At 45.6% G+C, this 7,889-nt stretch overlaps 2 long non-coding RNA genes across 2 annotated transcripts; one reads left to right on the top strand and one right to left on the bottom strand.

The window, feature by feature from the left end:
• Positions 1 to 817: 817 nt before the first annotated feature.
• Positions 818 to 4,168, bottom strand: LOC129604856 (uncharacterized). The gene is made up of 3 exons (XR_008696162.1): positions 4,033 to 4,168; positions 2,748 to 2,845; positions 818 to 2,216 (listed from the first exon to the last, which is right to left on the bottom strand). It is a non-coding gene; the product is annotated as an uncharacterized LOC129604856 (long non-coding RNA).
• On the top strand, positions 4,104 to 5,816 carry LOC114866231 (uncharacterized). The gene is made up of 2 exons (XR_003787655.3): positions 4,104 to 4,528; positions 5,201 to 5,816. It is a non-coding gene; the product is annotated as an uncharacterized LOC114866231 (long non-coding RNA).
• The last annotated feature ends 2,073 nt before the right edge of the window (positions 5,817 to 7,889 follow it).

Raw genomic sequence — 7,889 nt, 5'->3', positions numbered from 1 at the left:
ATTTGTGCATTATAGATGTGGAATTGTTTATCATCTTTGCTAATGAAGTTGTATTTAAAAACGCAAAAGACAAGATGTGTGGGATGGGAATTGGCTCAGAGCAATGCATGCTGGGTAGTTTGGTAGCAGTTAAGACGGAACATTTGTTCATCATGTTTTTGTGTTCTATCGTGCTCTGAAATTAAACCTTCTTAAATTCACTTGAAATTAAGGCAGTGAATATATTTAACTACATGAGTTGATTCCACTAATGTTCTTCGCAGTCTTGTGCAGGAGTGGAAATTTCCCACAATGCAATTTCCCATAGCATAATGCAATAGGTGTCCCTGCTGAGTAAGTGCTCCAGACTTGCAAAGTCAGTGGATGCACTTTGCCGTGCAGCCTTTCTGTTCCAAACCTTCAGCCCGGAGCCCAAACAAGATTATTTTCTCCAACTTGAAAAGGCTCCTGCAGAGTTCGGCACATTACGCAACTGTTTTCGCCGCCGTAGAACGAGTGAACTGACATTTATGTGCTGAAACTCCTGCAAACTCTCAGCCTGCGCTTCACCTTAACCACAGATAACTGCGCTCCTATTAGTGTAGTTTCCTCCTCGGTGGGAAGCAGATAACAGTGGGTTTACTGAGCAGCATTTAGGGGACGGAGCCTTTCAACAGGGTGAGTGAGAGAAACGGGCTTCACGCAATTTATTGCTTGTGACTTCAACTTCTCATTTTCGCAGAACAAACACATTTAAGGACATTTTGAAGGGGCTCCACTTTCGTCTTTTTAGTCACAGTCCAAGCTTGTATCAAGTTTGGGCCTCGAAGGCATCTCAGGAAGGAACATGATTCTTCTTCCTGTCCTGGTTATTGAAGGCGTTCTCAGCTCATGTCGCTTGATAAAATCAAAACAGAAGTTTGTTGTGCAAAGTCATGTTTAATTTAACTGTTCTGAGTCACGCAGCTATTCTGGGATCTCATCCATTACGGTGCACAGGAAAAAAAAAACATGTGCGCACTCACGGCATACACAAAACAACAGCGGCGACAGAACAGCGTGACGGCGGTGACTTCAGACGCTGAGAGACACAGTGGGTGAGAAGGAGTTGAACTGATACAGCTATTAGTCGATGTCCACGAGCAGCTGACGTTGATGAATTACAGAGGAGCAAATCTGCTGCATCAGCCATGTGGGTACATAATAACCCAACACACACACACACACACACACACACACACACACACACACACACACACACACACACACACACACACACACACACACACACACACACACACACACACACACACACACACACACACACACACTGTCTGTGGGGGGATGAAGAGGCTGGTGAACCTGTGATGATGATGATCACAATACGTTTCCAGCCTCTCAGGCCTGAAACTGCAACTGGAAGAAGCCACGAAAAGAGTGGAGGAAGGAGCTGAGTTAAGGTGGATTCATGCGTGCTTTGAATCTCCTCGCTCCCTATCTCAGAGCACGGAGGGCTTATTTCGCTTGACGTACATGCAGCGTCCTGTCAGTCGCGCTGATGCCGACGCACTCGTGCGTCTGCAGCGACTTGTGAGAATCCGCCTCAGATTTGTCACCACCAGGGCTGCTGACATCACAACTCACATCGTGCCTCCTGCTCATGACCCGTCTGTCGTTACCACATGCTGTGCTAACCTGAATCACTAGTGTGTGTGTGTGTGTGTGTGTGTGTGTAGTTACTAAAATGACGCCTAATTATTGTAACTGCTTTGAAATGTCAGACTTTCTTATACAGTAGCTCAGCTTCTCCCATTTAAAGGGATACAAGAAGCTATTTTCCATTCTTTGCACATGGTGTCATATATAAACACATGAGCATTGGGTTCTACTCGTCCCAGACATAGTCGCCACATTGAATCCTGGGGTGGTAACTGGCCTTAGTCGTACTGTAGATCCACCAACCTTCCTCGTGTAGAATGTTGTTGCATTCACTACCAGCTTCTCTTAGCAGAGACGCGAGGCCTTCGTTTCACCCCGTGCTGCTGTGTCCAGCTGGTCCACGCAGCTGCTGCCTCGCCACAGGACTCGTTTCATTGCGTTCCTGTTAGCACCAGCTTACCTGTCCAATCTTTTGCATCATTGCCTTCCGTCCCGCTGCTCTTGGCTGATCCGCGGCCCGGAGTGAAGATCAGAGGTTCTGTGCCAGGGCTAAAACGTCTGCCTTATGTATCGGGGAGCTGTGGAAGAGTCCATTACAGCCGCCAAGGTCAATAAGACGGGTTTTTCGGTGTTTACAATAGATCCTTGAGGCAAAGTTCAAAATCCAATAAAGCCGTGAGACTCGAAGAACCAAGGTCAGGGAGGCGTCTGACAAACCGGGAGAGGAAGGCAGTTATCCTGTCACAAGAATCAACTCATGCTCCTTGCAGGCAGCAGGTAAAATGGGCCAAAACGCACCTGAGCTGAATAGTGGAACAGTATGAATGTCATCACGTAAACCACTACAGCAAACGCACACCAGCTGTTTTCATTTCAGCCTTTTGAATGGTTTATCTTGAAAGCTGGGCTAGTTATAGTTACTGGTTAATCATTTTAGCTTCTTAGCTGACCATCTAGTCAATTAAATTACCCGTCGTTCACCTCACAGGACCTATTCCACTCTGCCTCATAAAGGTCTGGCTTTCCGACCTGCTGAGTATATTGATGTAATTTCTGCAGCCCTCTTTGAAAGCATTAATGTCGACCTGCTGCTGTTATGAGACGCTCACCTTGTGTGGGATCATGTCAGGATCCAGGGCCGGCGGAGGTAATATTAATATTGATAGCGCCAGCTGTTGACTGGGACTCGGCTCCCTGGTGCAGATTCCTGTGGAAATAAAAAGGGACGAGTTTAAAGTCTGAAGAAGGACAAACAAGCCAAAACGGACACATTTGATTTAATAGAGCTCTCAGCATCGTTAGTATACATAAAGCTTTTATATAAAGAGTCATTTAAAACCCTAAATCAAACATGAATATTAAATTAACCACCTGTGGAACATTTATAGCATTCCTCATTTTCCCAATCTTCCTTGTGAGAGTAAAATGAATTCCAGACTTTTATTTTTAAACACGCGTGAAGCTGAATAATTGTAGTTGTTTTTGTCTTCACTCGCACAACGATGAACACACTGAGACGGCGAAGTGCAGAACAGCAAGAGACACGGATCCAAACACAAGCAGACGTGAAGACATCGTTTGTCAGACATAATTAAACAGCGTTGCTCCATTACTATTTCAGTGACGTGACGCACAGAGAGGGATCTAATGTGCATCTGAACAGAAGACAGTGATTCTGTTAGGGTCCACGCGAGGGCACAGCACCTGTAACCTTAATGAGCTTCACAGCAACTCAGAACAAGGCACTTTACAAATGAATTAATGACACAAATGCATTTCATTGAGAACATTTTTCCTTTTATAGAGCGTCTGTGTCATGTCAGTCAAATCAGAAATGAATCTGGGTTCAAAGCTCCAGCAGACCCCAGGAATTAATGAATGATATATTTAATATTTTTTTTATAAAGTCATAAATAATTACAGAAACTTTTTTAAGACATGTTGTTATTTAAATTATTTCTTTTCTCTTTTTTGATAACATCCAGCACCTGAGCAGTGTTTTCATCTTCAGCAGACGATAAAATCAAACAGGATAATACTTTATTGATCCCCAGGGAACGATTTAACTTGTTACAGCAGCACAGAGACAGACAACGAGGAGAAATAAGACGCAATAACAGGAAGGCGCTGCGTGAATAATGATTAGTACTTAAGTTAAAATAAGAACAGGAGACAAAACTATAGAGGTGACAAAAACTTTAAAGCTGTTTATAGGACAGAGATTAGACTTAAAAATATAAAATGATGAAGGCGAGCTGCACATTTTGGCCTGTGTGTGTTAATCACTTGTAAGAACATGAAGACTTTCGTGCTTTAAATCTGCCTTGGTCCAAATGGAAATCTGTGAATCAGCAGATTGTTATAACATTACACAACGTGGAACCGCTGTCTTACTTTCAAGGAACCACACAAATGTTTGATCTGAAGAAGAGGATAATCCCGTTCGCAGCAGATTGTTTCATCAGGACTTGAGAAGATTAAGGTGTGGAGGGAAGTAAATAATGGAGAATGGCTTCACATCCCATCAGACAACAGGCCTTTCTCTGTCTTTAATGGCGCCATCGGGCTGACAAGCGCGCCGCTGCTGTTGTGCAATATTGACGAGGGGAGAGCAACAGAGGGAGGAGGTTAGCGCGCGAGCGCACGAGCGCCTGTCACTGCGCCGCGGTGACGGCTCTGCTCCTTCATGTCGCCGCCTCACCTTCCTGCACGCGCCGCCGCAGCTTCCGGTGACCTTCCTAACGAGGGCTGCGGCAGCGCCGGCCCACGCGCGCGCTCGCGCGTGCGTAACTTTGGCTTGAAGAGGAGCGAGGAGTTGGATTTGATTGAGAGAGGAACAGACAAGAGAGGCAAGGAAGGAGCAAACAAGCGCGGCGACAGAGGAGCTGCTGTGAGAAACGCAGCATTTACTGCACTTTACATCATCGTTGTCGTGGCAGAGATGAAACAGGAGCCGAGTGCAGGATCGGGCTTCCATTATCAAACGGGAGCCTCAGCAGCTACTGCATCAACCTGCGCAACGCACAGAGACTTTAACTTAGAGCTAATGAGGAAAAAAACGATTCGTCAGAGACGGACACGAGTTTCCACTGAGATCCTTTCACTTCCTGCCAGCGCGGCGTCAGTGGAAGAAATAAACAAGTCCTCGCGAGGGTCACGGGTTCGCGGGAGCTCATCCCGGCTGTCAATCACGCGAGGGGAGGGACTCACCCGGAACAGAGGGGCCACATGTGGAGACAGGCAGTCACACCTACAGCACAGGCGGTTCAGAACGTCCAGTCACACAAACAGGCAGCAAGCATGATTATACTAGACAAACAGATTATGTTCATTCATTCTTAGCAACCAAACAGATTCTGACTGATTAGTGATTATTGTATTTTTCTTCTACTGGCTACATGTTCGTCAAACCTGACGCAGGGATTTGTAGAAAATCAAACTGCTAATTTGTTTATGATTTTAGCTTTATTGGTCCCCGGGTTAGTGTTGGATGTTTGTGTGGTGTTGTTTGGAATCTGCAAATGGATCGATGAATCGGCTCATTAATGAATGTTCTCCTCAGTTGTCACAGCATTTGCTTTCGACGTCCATCCCTGTCACAACGGCTCCGGTGCCAAACATGCGGCACCGCCACCGCAGGGTGACAGCAGCACGTCCTCCTTGTCACCACGTCAGGGGTTAAATTGGGATCTGCGGGGACGGGGAGCACCTGTCCAGCGAGCCTACGCCGAGGTCCACGGGTCACACTGTCAAGAGCTCTCAAACTATCCACAGGAAGTTGATGCGGACTGTCCAAAATAAAACAGCTCGGTTTCCACAAACTGGAAGCTGCTTAAATAACTTTGCACTTCTCCTCCCATCTCCACCCTGAGTGAACGAAGGATGCTGTTCCCATGGTGATATCAGTCAGTCCAGCTCTGAGTGATTACTAATATTTAATACTGTAACACTACTGCTGGATGTTAATGTCTCTATATATGGCGCCACATATCTTCAGACATCTGGACTCTTTCTGACCTCGGACCAAGGGTCCAAAGCGATGCTGGCGTTTGATAAAGGAATGAAGAATAGTGGAGAGAGGAAGTAGGTTTCCCTGAGGAAAAGCTAATGACTGGCACTCACTCAACCTTTCACCATGAGGTCGACTGTAGGTCTTAATAAAAGCCTGAGCAACTGCCGACCTGCTAAACTGAGTTCATTATATATTAAATAAGTGCAAAATTCATGAAAATCAACTTAACAGGCCAGATATCATCATGTATATACTGTAATATCAGTCTCAGTGCAGCTCCTTCACAGCTGATGCCACATAGAATAAATGACCTCTAGACTCCAAATGCCTCACGACCGCATTGAGCAAAAGCAGAAATAGAAAATAGGAAGTTATTTTTATTTCATCCTGCCTTCGCTTTATTCTAGACAGACTGGAGCCCAGAGGATCAGGAAGCAGCCTTTAAGCAGCCACGTCGACCTGCGCCACATGCTGTAAAGCAACAGCACCTGCAAACATTACGGCATCAGAAGTGAGCAATGGGCTTCATTTGAATGGCTGGAGTATTAATAACTGGTCAGAGTCCGGGTTGTGGCTCAGTAAAACTGCTTCCTGCTTAATTAACCCCAGTGAGCAGGCTCCTCTGTGCAGAGCTGAGGTGGAGAGGGGGCACAGCGGCTCCCACTGGGGCCTGGGGCCACGAGCTATATGAGGACTGTAAATCACAGCCGCGCACATATGTAATTTTCAGAAAATCACAAAGGCGGGTTGTGTGTTTTTTTTTTACTGGAGCACTGTGAGGATGAAGTGTTGGTCGAACGGCTCCTGCTGCTGGAGGCGAGTGTGACTGTGAATCAAATGCGCTGTTATCTCCCTGTCTGTCACTCACCACAAACATGATTATCCCATTAGAAATCTGGCCGCTTATCTATCGAATCTATTTCTAGCCCCGTGTTCTATTTTGCCTTTAATGTCACGCTGCTTGTCGGCAGAAGCATGAATTGGGGTATGAAAGGACCAGATGATATCCCACAGTCACACCCATGTGGACACGACAGGAATATGAATGACCCAACAATATTGCTGATTCTCCCGATACAGGTGTTGGACGGAAAGGTCACCGGGAACCGGCTTATAAAAGCCTGAGAGTCAGTGGATCTGGTCCCAATGGGGACTTGAGTAACAGTGGGTGAGGTACGTTTCCAAGGAAATGAAGTGAACAGCTTCCCTTTGTGACTTGGAGGAACGGTTGCAGGAGCGATTTCTCTGGAAACGCATCTGATGGTTTCTTTTGTTTGCTTTTTGTGCTCGCTCTGAAAGGCTGATACGAAGCATGTAAAAGCTGCTGGCATTGTGTTTTTGTCTCGCCTCCTACATCCTGCTCCTCAAATCTGTTTATTTGCTTATTAGACATCATGTTTCGCCCCAATCTGTTGCGTAAGGTGCCATCGTTTGACAATTCGCAATCTCGAGACAAATGGAAAACAGCTTTGCTTTCGCAATTTGCAGAGCAGTTTTTCACCTGCTTTGCAAATGCCGTGTAGTCTGTGCAGTGGCTTCCTGCTCGTCTGTCTGGAGAATCTCCGAACAAAACAACCCATTTGCAATTAAAATATCTGAAAGAATCTGATCGTCTGTTTCAGGACCGCAGACATGCCGGCGAGGTTATTTTTGCAAATATCAAGCATTTCTTTCTTTGTAAAGCTCTGGTGGTGTTTTGAAAATCCCTGTTACATAAACAGTGCATAATGGCACATGGAGCCATAAAGAAAAGTGCCAGCACAGTCTTTCAGCTGCAAAAAGGCTTTGATGTTTAAAAAAAAAAAAGGAGAATCAACCGCAGCACATGGCAATGGACGAAAATACCCAGGGTGATAGTGAGTGCTGTATTTCTGGAGGAACGGAAATTAGCAGAGGTGTGGGATTTTGATTAATATTCCCAGTCACTGATGACTCAGAGATCTACAGTAGTGGCTGATGAAGCTATGAAGCAGGACTCGCATAGATGGAGTCAGATTCATAGGACAAGTTACAGTCTTTGAGTGTCTTCTAATTTTATGACATAATATTCCCCAAGTGAAAGGATGAAAATGAAAAAGATTAAAAATGCTCAAAGTCATGAGATCAGCTTATTAGCTGCCAATGCTACCTATTGTAGTGCATAGTGATTGTTTCCCTGCCTCCAGCTTCATATTAAGTGCACAGATGATGGAACGTTATCAGTCGTCTTGTCTGACCTGTCTGGCTGCACAGTAACACT

Source organism: Betta splendens, chromosome 11 (genome assembly GCF_900634795.4).
Source record: "Betta splendens chromosome 11, fBetSpl5.4, whole genome shotgun sequence".
In the NCBI taxonomy this organism is placed as follows: Eukaryota; Metazoa; Chordata; class Actinopteri; order Anabantiformes; family Osphronemidae; genus Betta; species Betta splendens.
The sequence above is the reverse complement of the archived record's forward strand: the minus strand, read 5'-3'. Positions and strand labels throughout refer to the sequence as shown.